A 13,601-nucleotide genomic window follows, 5' to 3' on the forward strand; every position below is an offset into this window, starting at 1 on the left:
TGGACATCAAAAGCTGAGAGAATGAAAGAGGACCCCTATCTTACACCCTACACAAAAATTATCTCAAAGTGGATCAAGCACCTAAAAATAAGAACTAGCACCATAAAGCTTCTAGAAGAAAATGTAAGGAAACATCTTCAAGACCTAAAAGTAGGAGGTAGCTTCCTAAACTTTACACCCAAAGCACAAACAACAAACAAACAAAATAGATAAATGGAAATTCCTCAAAATCAAATGTTTTTGAACCTCAAAAGACTTTGTCAAAAAAGGTTAAGAGGTAGCCAACTCAATGGGAGAAACTATTTGGAAATCACATATTGGACAAATGTTTGATTTCCTATTTATACAAAGAAATCATACAACTCAACAACAAAAGAACAAACAACCCAATTATAAAATGGGCTAAAGATATGAAGAGGCATTTTTCTGAAGAGCAAATACAGATGTCTCAAAAGCACATGAAGAGATGTTCATTAGGGAAATGCAGATCAAGACTACAATGTGATACTACTTCACACCTATAAGAATGATTGTTATTAAAGAAACAAAACTATAAATGTTGGAGATGATGTGAAGAAACTGGGACACTTACGCACTTTTGGTGTGAATGTATAATGGTGCAATCACTGTTTAAGACCATTTGGCAGTTCCTTAGGAAACTAAATAAAAATTTTCCCTGTGATCCAGCAATAGCACTACTTGGTATATATCCAGAAGAGCTGAAAGGAATGACACAAATAGACATTTGTACACCAATATTCATAGCAGGATTATTTACAATCGCCAAGAGATGGAAGCAACCAAATACCTATCAACAGAAAAGTGCATCAACAAAATGTGGTATGGAATATTATGCAGCAGTAAGACAATATGATGTCCTGAAGCACATGACAAGATGGATGAGCCTTGAGGACATAATGCTGAGCAATATTAGCCAGACACAAAAGGATAGATACTATATGATTTCACTTTTATGACCAGCATAAAAGTATAATTAGAGGCTTATAATAGAGAATATGGGGGACTTAGAGATACATAGAAGCTAGAGATGGGTGATGTTAGCTGATGAAGTTAAACCCCAATGTAAGGGAATAGATAGAAGGGAAGGTGGCTCTCTAGTGGGTCTATAAGTAATATTACCATATTGAAGATGAACAAGATTGAAAGGGTTTGTATAGACCTACATGTCCCACTGATTCATACTAGAAATATGAATCAGTTCTCACAAGAACTACTTTAAAGATATGATTCTTGTATAAAGAGTCCAGGGTACGGGGGAAAATTGTTATTGGATGCTATGAGCTATGTTTAAAAGGAAACCATCAGCATTGCCACAGCAATAGCAGAGGTAAATAATTGGGTAGGGACAAGAGTTAGGAGGAGGCTTAGACTTCCTATTTGGCGAGGGTGTGTCTGTTGGTTTTCTTTTCTTGGGAACAATGAAATTATCTAAATTTGAGAATGTTGATGGACTGTGGACTTTAGGCCTTCTACATAATGCCTGATGAATGCAGGTAGTTGAAGAATGCACTGATGGTGAAGTAGATTGGTGAATGATGGTGTATACTTATGAACAAAGGATGTACTACAACAAAAAGGAACAAAGTCGTGAAACATGTAACGATGTGAATGAACATGTGGGACATTTGGCGAGACAAAATAAGGCCGAAACAAAAGAATAACAATGGTATGGTCACCTTTAGAAAATGCTTATAAGAAAACAGGGACCTAGATTGTAAGCTATTAGAGCAGACACATTAAGTCTGGAGTGGTGATTATTATTTCTGGATTTTGAGATGCTGTTTTATATATTTAGAGATAAGAACAAAGCAGAACAGGTTTTGGGGTTAAAGCGATTCAAAACATAGGGGTAAGGAAGACAGTGTGTATATTTTAGAACCACACGTACTCTTTGAGACAAATGGAAGAAAGGTTTATTTGATCTGGAACTGAAATTTTCTGTAGTGCATAATCTAATTCAACCTATCTGTATAGCTCATTTGAACAATTTTAAACAGGGAGCACAGAATAAAAAAGAGGACTTTTAATCCTGTATAGATTATTTTAATGCCTGGAAACATCATAGAGTATATTAAGTAGATAATCAAAAAGTATTGGCAAAGTCCCCTGAAGGAGGGGAGAAAGAATATGAAACTATTAAACCTTACCATCAGGGAATCCACTGATACTGTCTGAAACAATAGGCCATGCCCTTAATCATGAGGCTTATGCTTATGAAGCTATGTAGGTACCGGGAAAGCTTAGACTACCTATAGGCATGCCAAAGAGTTACTTCTGGAGGTCCTCTTTTTCTTTGCTCAGATGTGGGCTCAGTCTCTCTAAGCCCAACTCTGCAAGTGAAATCATTACCCTCCCCCCTATGTGGGACAAGACATCCAGGGGTGAAAATCTCCCTGGCGATGTGGGAGATGACTCCCAGGGATGAATCCAGACCTGGCACCATAGGATCAATCATTCATCCTGACCGAAAGGGGGAAAAGAAGTGTAATTTAATAAAGTATCAGTGACAGAGAGAGTTCCAATAGAGTCGAGAGGCTACTCTGGGGGTTGCTCTTATGCAAGCTTCAGTTAGACCTTGCTACCTATCATAACCTGCCAATGCCCCAACCAGGACCATTCCAGCCAATTGTAAAGAACACCTAGGGCAATATATAAGATTCCACAATGGTTCCAGGCGCTAGAGTAACTTTCCAGAAACCTGCAACCTCCAGAGAGGTCCCTGGTCCAGATAAGTCCTGAAACCTAGCCCAGCCTCTCCAGAACATCAGTTAGTTTCATCTCCCTGCCCCATTTTAGTGACAAGCCCTTCCAATATGAAACATTTAGAATTGCCATAGTCCAAACATCCCTAAAGAGAGGTATGGAAAGATCAGAGGTGATGGTGGAGTTATACATAGAAGATAGGATTTAACAAATGAGTATGAGTGCAGAATCATTAAATTGATATCTCTTTTAGTCTTCAATATGTTAGAGCAGCTAGAAGTAAAAACCTAAAATTGTGAAATTATGACCCATATCAAACTCTGAAATATTTTCTACAACCTAATTGTGGTGCTGTGCTTTGATTTTATAGCTTTTTTGTATATATGTTGTGTATATGTTATTCTTCACAAAAAAGAAGGAAAAAAATCTATTGTGATGATAAAAAAATATTTAAGCCCTCTAGCCTCCTTTATTCTGGAGCAGCTAGAAGGAAAAATCTGAGAGGATCACGTGGTGGCCCATGACATACTCTGGGACCTGTCCTGTAACCACTTGTTGAAGAGTGGTTTGAAAACTATTTTTTTTATCTCTTTGTTTTGTGTATATGTTATACTGTACAATAAAAAAGTTAAAAAAGAGACATAATAGACATTGTTAAAAATATATATTTTTAAGTAAAAATTTGTATGCCATTAACTAGATAATGAAAGAGAATGTTGAAAACAATTTTAAGATTTTGATATTTTGAAATATTAGGATTAACATAAACCAAAATACTGAGAAAAATTTCTTAAGAGGGGAAATATTGAAGATATTTGAGAAATAAAGATGAAGATAGAAAAGGAGATAAAAAGGAGGTGATAAAGAGAGAGGGATGGGATGGAGAAAGGAGAGGGAGAGAGAAAAAATGGATAGTAAAAAGTGGAATCTACTGGGACTTGAAAGGAGATGATATCCAAAACAGTGGTGAAAAACAAGCCTAAAGCTGGAATAGGGCACTTCTACAACTACGTCAGAGAACATTTGAAAGGAAGGAACTATTGCTTGCATGATCATTTTACTTTCTTAGGGAGATGAGAACATCCTGAGAATTAAAGAAAAATGTACAAAGTAGTTATTACATGACAAGTATACAAGTTTAGAAGAACTGCTGAATAAAAGAGAAGGGAAACTAAAAGACAAAAGAGAGGCTTTTTATTTAGTTTAGAAGATCTGTTTGCAATAGCTTCAATTGGTATTTTTTGACTTAATATTGTTATGATGTAAGTACTGCCCAAAATGATCTACAGATTCAATACAATTCCTACCAAAATCCCAACTAGATTTTTTGTAGAAATGGAAAAGTCAATCCTCAAATTCATATGGAATAGCAAGGAGATCCAAATCACCATAACAATTTAGGGAAAAAAACAGAGTTTGAGGTCTCACACTTCCCAATTTCAAAATGTACTACAAAGCCTAATCAAACAATATGGTGCTAGCATAAAGATAGACATATGGACTGGTGGAATAAATCTGAGAGTTCAGAAATAAACTCACACACCTATGGCCAACTGAGTTTTTGATAAGGATGCAATAATTGGGGAACAGAGTAGATAGTAGATTACAGTTTACCAGGGGAAGTGGGGTGAGTGGAAGGGGGATTATTGTTTGATGATTGCAGAGTTTCTGTTTGGGGTAATGAGATATTTGGTTAATTTATGTTGTTGATGCTACTACAATATTGTAGAATGTAATTTATACCACTGAATTGTGCAGTTGTCAGTGATTAAATGGGGAATTTTAAATTGGATATATATTACTACAATAAAAAGTAAAAAAAAAACCTCTCATAAGTAGAGTTATGGAAGAGAAATGGTTGTAGAGACTCAGAGATGAGATCTGAGTGGAACGATCTGACAGATGATTGAAAGGACAATGGAGTCAATGGAAGCAAAATGCAGAGATGCATAATGGATCCAGATTGGATATCTGAAGAAGAGATGTTGTTAGAAAGCAAGCAATTCAAGAGAAAAAAATGAATCCGAGACTACAAAACTTGATGGCTCAATAATGTGTGACATGACAAAACATTTAGGGAGATGGAAAAATACATGGTTGGTATGACAAGATTTAGAGTTTAATATTTCAAAGATGAAGCAGATGTATGTGCTAATAATATGAAGAATCTAACTAGGAAGGAAGATGGCAGAAGATGAGAGGATGTGAATATGAAGAGGAGTTGAAAGAGAGCTGAAAGTTGAGGCCAGGCTTTTTTGACATATAGTGTGGAATTGGATAGTGCAGTTATATGCTAAACTTTTTAGATTTGGACCTATAATGGTATCATTGTTTTGAATTTTTGTATTCAGTGATTATAAAATATCTTATGCCACAGATTCATGGTAGAAACAACACTGTATGAATGCAGCTACTCTATATTTTAGCTTTTGATTGTCCTGGTATTGCAGAAATACAAAAACTCTTTTACTTATCCTAGTGAGAAAAAGGAGTAAAACAAAGCAAGACAACGCATAATGAACAGAAAACATGCAAATTTGGGCAGAATTCCACTCCCATGCATCAAATATCAATGATTAGATGACAAATAATGCAACATTTGTATGACAAGGCAGATACAATTGATAAAAATGTATTAGCATAATAATAACAACAGTAAATATGAGTCCTTAGTATGAGCCAGGCACAGATTTTGATATTTTCGATAACTCACCAAAGCCTTTTGATATTTAAAGAAACATATTCTACTGATGACTGATAGCAGAAAGTAAAGATTTACTGTAAGTAAAATATGAATAGACTCATAAAACAAACGAAATCTACATACCCTCAGATTTTTCTTTACCAATCTTTTCATGAGTACCCAACTGGTTCATAAATGAGAAAATTAGCATATAATATAGTATGTCCCTAAGTGGGTGGAATTTGCCATCCATACTAGTGCTTCAACAAACAGACATAAAAAGAACACGTGAAGAGATAAAAATAACCATGACTATTATATTGATCATCCAGCATATGTAAAGAAAGAACAAAAATTAACTTTTATCTCAACCAAATAAATTAAAATATATAATACAAATTCATTTAAAAATCTCTGAAACAAAAATGAGTGCATACATTTTGTGTATAAACAATAGGTTCAAAACACTGCTAGTAAGAAACGTTAACTGTCTAAACAGGGTAGGGAAGAGAAGAGGTATTTTAACATCTTCGTATAATTTAAGTAACATATAAACATTATGAAATGCAGTAACATCACTACAAATAATATCGGCAATCATTTCTTTACAAGGTATAATATTTTAGGCACAAGTTTGGATTTTAAGGTAGTACACATTTTGATACTAAGTTGAAGTTCAGAAATTAAGAAATGCACAAATAGTCAAATAATTATTAAGTGAGAAAATTATAATTTGAAATGAGACATTTCACTCCAAGGGCAATTTCCATAACCATTCAGCTTATAAGTCAGAGATCATGATTTAAACAACTAGAGAAAAATAATAAATACAGAAGAGGGAAAATTGAGATATGCATACAAAAATTCAGTGTGTCTAAAGAAAAATATACATAGGTGGACAGACAATATATATAAAGATAAAACAAAAAAATTTCCTGAGATTATAAGAGTCAACACATGAAAGGCAATTTGAATACTAGAAAAGGCATGTATGTTTGCCATCCTCTCAGGAATTTTTTTTTCATACTATCTTAGCAAAGTTGCCAAATTGCAAAAATAAAGCACTATCATTAATATTTCATCTGAGGTTGATTCCTCTTGTTTCTCTTCTTATAACAAGCTGAGGCAATGCTGTTATTCAGACTAGTAGGGGTGATGGAAGTAATCAGAGGGTGGGTAGAAATTTGACTTCCATTCATGCTGAGGAAGGAGCCAACATGTAGGTACCAAAAAGGATTCCTGCTTGGAAATGCAGGTTTAACCTGAGAGGCATCAGAATGCTTAACTCAAGCTCTTAGACATTTCAGTCTCATGAGAATATGACCCATGCCCTTCCTAAGGGAACTACTTCTGCATGAAGTCCCTCAAGAGGGATTTGGGCAAGAAGGCTAGCCTGACACTACCAATCACGCAAAGTTTTCTAGCTGAGAAGACAACTCAGGTCATAATTTACACTTCCTTGTGGATGTTCCCCACAGGAAGGAGTAGAGAGTTGGGGTAGCCCAACACAGTGGACACTGAGGACAGTTTCTGGAAGGAACATCAATCAGGTAGTATCACTTACAGATATATCTTGGAAGAAAGTACCAGATGCCCTTTATTGCAGCTAACACCATAAATTGGGAGCCCCAGATACTGTATGTGTGCGCCTTCCATGCAGATATGAGTCTGGAGGAGTGGCCATAGTCGTGACCCATGGAATGTGCCACTGAAAGTAACGTGGTGGTCAGTAGAGAGTGACCTCTATGGGACAGTTTCTACATTTTATTATCTGCAAGGTATTGGGGTTGTCCATCACACTGTGAGTTGCAAACCCTGATGACAGAGCTTGGTTCACCTGTTGTCAAAAGGTGCATTTGAGTCTCCTATTCTATAAATGGGATTATCTCTTCAAAAATAGAATGAAATAAAACTGCAAATTACTTTGAGAAATTAAAAGTCCCATTTTGTTCTCTCTTAATTCTAACCAACATGAGCTTTTTGTATTTCTGCAATACCAGGACAATCAAAAGCTATAAAAACTATATTTTTATAGTTTTATATATTTGAATATAAAATATATATTTATTTCAGGCTTAATGCCTTTAATAAATTTATGTCTATGAAGGATTTGTGAATTCTCTGAGTTCTGAAAATTTTGCCATTTTTTTTCTGATTACATGTGCAGTGTATGCTTGGAATATTATGAAGACATTTTAAAACCCAGGCATCTATTCAGTTACAAATCCGGACATCCACATTCATTTTAGAACTGAATGGTGATGACTTAGTTCCCTTCACTGCTTCTGAGAAAATAATTCCATGCATACATTCTCAGTAAACTTTATTAAAATAAAGAGAATCAAGAGTTATACTCAGGGATAATAAAATGAAAAATTATTGTGCCTATCATTTACAAACCAACAATTTACAAGACATTTTGTTAGGCATGTAACATGGGTTGTCTTACTTATTATAGAAAAGCTTGAGTTCATGTATGATTATGACACTGAATGGATGTCAGTTGTTAGGGCAAATCTATTAAGAGAATCTACCTACTAATGAAGATTTGAAACCATGCAATTAAATCTACAGCCTTACAATTTATGAGGAACAGCAAAAGAAAAAAAAAAAAGGCTGGTACATCAGTAGACAGTGTCTGTCAGGAATATTGTGTGGAGATTGTTCTGACTCTGATTCTAGCTCAGCTTTTCATAAAAACAACATAATGTATTATTGGTATCTGTTTTAAAAGCTAGCTGTAAAATGCTGTTACTCCTAGGTATGCCAACAGGTTTCAAACCTCGAATTAAAAGTACTGTCCCCAAAATATTGGAATGGGTTATAGTCTCCTCATGTTGGCAGAGTCACAGAACTCCAGGAGAGGACTGAACCCCTCCATGATGCTGGAGAGAACTTTCTTACTTGTTCAAGTTTTAACCAGAGGCCCTAAAATGATTAATGTTCTCATATTTCTGGCACTCTTTTAGTTTAAACTTTAAAGCATTGAAAATTTTCTCTTACTTGCATGTGATGCCTGTGAGATTCTAAATGGGATCACTTAGATGTAACATCAGCATATCAGGAAATGGGAGTTGGTATATGGTATACAGTGTTGGAGAATATCAGTATGTACCTTCTACATTTTAACTCCAGAATGTCTTCATTAGCCAAAATCGGCTTCCTAAAATCCATTTCCGTATGTTTGGTGTGTTCCCCAAAAGTCAGGCTGCTTTTCTTTTTCTTGTTGCCAAGTCTTACTCAAGTCCCTCATCTAGTTTCACCTCCTTTTGGCCCTCAGATCACCTCTAGACCCCAACAATTCTACCTTATGCAATGTATAATCTCACTGTCAACCCTCCTTACTATATTTGGAGTGTTAGCCATCAGTCTTATTCATTTTAAGATATTGAATGCTGAACACTGCAGGAAATCAGTCAGGAAGAAAGAAGAGGAAACGCATTCAAGTTTTCATATTATAAAAAAAAAAATTCCCCAAATTATCTTGAATCTACAGGGTTTAAAAAACTATGCAATGACAAAAATACACACTTTATTTTTAACCTTAGATGTAGTACCTATTTTGATACATACCTATGAAAAAGCACTATTGCCAAGGCTAAGAGATTTGAAACTAGAGTCAGACTCATTTTCACATTCCATTCTTAAAATTTAAATTTATAAGACACCTTCGACAAGTTCACTACACTTTGACTTTTTTTTGCCTGATAGTATCTACATGATAAGTTTGTTGTAATTTGAATGAGAATGTTTACATGAAACATTTGTTGCATGTACTTGGCAACAATTATTTTCTTTTATAGACTCTTTCCCTTGGGTAAATATCAGTCAAATCCAGCAGAAAACCAAAACTGTTCACATCTCAAGTAAAGAAAACAAACGGTTCCTGAAGTTCATTCCAGTTAGGGCTTTCCCAATTGATTAGGGTTTTGAATTCCTGAAATTAGTTTTGTATTCTAATATTATGGCAATATGGAATTTGTTTGTATATTTGAAAATGTTTAGTGGAACATAATAATACTCGAATACATGTAAAATAAATGGTAAGCTATAAAGAAAACTTGAAGAAATGGTGGAACATGTTTTAGGATAATGCCTTGGCATTCTGTCTGTCCATGTCCTACTGTTCAATTCAGTATTGTTTACATAATATTGATTATCAATGAACTTATTGCAAGGGATCATAAAGAATTTATCATCATTATAATTCACTGAGTATCTATTACAAGGAAAATCTTCTGAATAAAGTCTAAATCTCATTTAAAACAGAAGTCACTGCAGAGGATTTTACCTTTATAAAGGCTGTCTATTTTACCTTATGCTCTCTGAATGTGAGTGTGAAATACTGCAGGGTGATTTTAGAAAATGTTTTGTATAGGTGAGATAAATTAGAATTGTATTCAAATTGAATATTATGTCTCTACCATATGCCCCTAAAATGAATAATTAAAAAAATGAAATGTAATTATGTTTGATTAAAGTACTTTAGATATGTTTATTTTGACTAGTTTTTTAGATACATGTTTTGTAATGGAGGGTATTAAATAGATACACACATTCACACTTACCCATAAACTAACAAAGTGGCACCATGTTGCATTCATCACTCAATTTCTACAGCCATAAATATTCTGCCATTCTCTCCAGGCTCAGATTTGATTCCTTAAGTAAAATTTACATTCATATAAGTGCACAAACCTTAACTGTATTTTTAATAAAAGGACAATCTAAATATCCTACACACTTATCAAGATGTAGAATTTTTCTATGACTACAAGAAATCCTTTTTCGCCCCTTCTAGTCCATCCAGGTACCCAATGACTGACTACTTTTCAGTATAGATTTATTGTATATTCTATAGCTTTATGAAATGAAAGTATATAGTATGTACTCTTACAAAACTAGAACCAGTCCTTAGATCTGGGTAATGATTTTGAGATTCATCTATATTGCTGCATGTGTCAGTAGTTGGTCCATCCTTATTGCTAAATATAAATTGGTTATGTAAATATTCCAAAATGTGTTTTTCTTTTAATCTGTTAACAGAGATTTAGGTTGTTTCTACTTTGAGACCATCCTAATTAAAGCTGCTTTAAACATTCTTGTACAGTTCTTTGTGTGGACATCTGTTTTAATTTTTGCTGTCTAAATATGAAGGAGTTAAATTTTTGTGTGCAATGGTTTTTGTGGGATATGATAAAACACATAATGAACTACTAATTTTCCCAAAGTTACTCTACAGCCTTGTTGGAATTTAGTTTTATCAAATTTTAAATTTTAACTATTCTAGTGGATAAGAAGAGGTATTTCACTGCAGTTTACATTTATGTTTTCTGATGGATAATCATCGAGAATTTTTAGGTGAATATTTATGTTTGCATATTTTTATTTGTGAACAGTCTGTTTAGATCTCTTTCTTTTGTCATTGGCTTGTTTTTCTTATTTTTTAATGATAAGTAGTTTTCAGTTTTTCCTTTGTCAGAAATAAGTACTATGCTAGATTCCTCCCAGTTTTTGCCTTCCAGACTCATTTTTATGATAATGTATTTAAATATAATTATTTTTTTGATTAATTGTATGGTTATTAAATATGGAAAAGAGATTGTTTACTACAGGTGTACAAGGTGCTCCTGTTTACTTTACACTGAAGACACTAGAGTTTAAGCATTTTTATCAGTGTCTATGGTAGATATGTAATTAAATTTTTTTAGCTTGAGAGGTTGAAATCAAGGTTATTTTATCATAAGCTCATTTGGTTGTATTGGCATCACTGTCAGTAATGTCCACAGAGGTAAGTGAAACTCATAGGTGGATATATTCTTGATATTACTTATTCTTAATAATAGGGGGAAGTTTTAGGATTTTACCTTTCACTATAACTTTAGCTATAGGTTTTTCATAAATTACTTTCATTGAATTGAACAATTTTCTTTATTTTCCTAAATTTGCTGAGAGATTTTTTTAAACATAGTAAATGGGTGCTGAATTTAATGAAATGGTTTTCCTTTTTCTATTAAGATAATCACATACATTTTGCCTTATTTAATTAGTGAATTACTTTGCTTTTTGAGTGGTATGTTAGAAAAGTACTAATGATAATTCATTATTCAAAGCATTAAAGGACAGGTACACTGCAGACAGATCAATTCCATTTTATAAAGAAGAATAAAAGGAGCAGTAATATCCACAAAAGGTAAGTGAAACTCACAGGCAGATATGTCCTTGACCAACATTCCAAAGTTTTGTCTCATATAAATCCCTCACTTTCATTTCACCAGATTTTGGAAATCTCTGCAAGTTCAATAAGAAAGGAAACTAGATGGTACTTTAAAAACTTATGATTAATTGAAGCATTTTCAGCTGACAGAGAGATTAGTATTTAAACACTAAAATGATATAAATACCTTATGACTTTCCAAATCACAATACCAGAATGACTGTTTCTATCTCTCTGCAATCTCCATACTACTGAGAGGTAGGGTAGTGTATAATTTCAATATTTCTGATATCATTGAATACCTCCCATTATGCGCATTTTGCATACATTGGCAGGCAATTACATCTATGATATCTAATGACCATGTATTTCCTTATCTATTCCCAGAAATATTGAAGAAAACAGTAGAGTATCCTCTAAGAGTCCTCAGCAAGATGTCCTCTGCCAATGACACAACTGCATACCCTGCTGAATTCCTGCTGCTGGGGATCCCGGGTCTGGAAGCTCTGCATATCTGGATTGCCTTCCCTTTCTTTGTTGTTTATCTTATAGCACTAGTGGGAAACGTCACTATCTTGTTTGCAATCAAGACTGAGCAGAGTCTGCATCAACCCATGTTCTATTTTTTGGCTCTTCTATCTTTTATTGATCTAGGCCTCTCCACTTCTACAATACCCAAGATGCTGGGCATTTTCTGGTTCAACCTACGGGAGATCACCTTTGAAGGATGCCTCGTCCAAATGTTCTTCATCCACACCTACACTGGAATGGAATCTGTTGTGCTCCTGGCCATGGCAATTGACCGTTTTGTTGCCATATGCTACCCTCTGAGATATACTACAGTCCTCACTAACAGAGTGGTAGCCATCATGGCCTCTGTTATAGTGGGGAGGCCAGTACTCCTTGTCATGCCCTTCTGTCCTCTTCTCAAACGATTGCCCTTCTGTGGCCATTACATGATCCCTCATACCTACTGTGAACACATGGGAATCGCCCGCCTTGCCTGTGCTAGTATAAGGGTCAACATCATCTATGGCTTATTCACCATTGCTGCCCTCATCTTCGACTTGATCCTCATTGCTCTTTCTTATGTCAAGATCCTTCGAGCTGTTTTCCAACTTCCTTCTAGGGATGCAAGGCTCAAAGCACTTAGCACATGTGGTTCACATGTCTGTGTCATCTTGGCCTTTTACACACCAGCATTTTTCTCCTTTATGACTCATCGGTTTGGTAGAAATATCCCTCGCTACATTCACATCCTCTTGGCTAATCTGTATGTAGTTGTTCCTCCTTGTTTAAATCCAGTTATTTATGGTATCAGGACAAAGCAGATTAGGGACTGCATTGTGAGAATATTTTCAAAGAAAGGGTAACTTAAATATACTTGTGGTAAATTATCATGGTTTATCTTCATCATAGACACCTCTCAGATATGCTTAAATAAGACCAGGTAATGCCCACTCCACATTGACTTCAGCCATTATCAATTTTTTTCCCTATAATAGAAGCAAAAAAAGTGGACAATATTAAGTATGGGATTCAAAGGTAATGAATGAATATTTAGTCATCTGCAAATATATGGAGGAAAGAGGTTAGCAAAGGACATAACCATAGACAATACTCTAAAATATTACAGTGGTGTATTTAACATTTGAGCAAATGAAAACTGATGGAAATACAGATAAAAAAAGAAACATATGACAAAGAAAGGCGATGTTTTACCACAAATCAACATATAAATTAGACTCTTAAATGAGGTAAAGATTTTTTGTTTGTTTGTTTGTTTAGAGAACAGAAAAGTATATTTTAGGAGCAGGTATGTCAGCTTCCACAGCATAGTTACAGGGTATAGTTCAGAAAGTCCAGGTCATGTTGATAGGATTCATAGCTGATTAGGAGTTTAATTAAGTGATATCTAAATTCCATAAAAAGAAATGTTGATTATTTCGAGCAGACGCTAATAGCTGTCATCTAGCT

The 13,601-nt window shown here is 34.5% G+C and overlaps 1 pseudogene; it reads left to right on the forward strand.

Moving 5' to 3' along the window:
* The first annotated feature begins 12,058 nt into the window (after window positions 1-12,058).
* On the forward strand, window positions 12,059-12,974 carry LOC143645157 (olfactory receptor 52E4-like; annotated as a pseudogene).
* The last annotated feature ends 627 nt before the right edge of the window (window positions 12,975-13,601 follow it).

The sequence above is a fragment of the Tamandua tetradactyla genome, chromosome 8 (genome assembly GCF_023851605.1).
Source record: "Tamandua tetradactyla isolate mTamTet1 chromosome 8, mTamTet1.pri, whole genome shotgun sequence".
In the NCBI taxonomy this organism is placed as follows: domain Eukaryota; kingdom Metazoa; phylum Chordata; class Mammalia; order Pilosa; family Myrmecophagidae; genus Tamandua; species Tamandua tetradactyla.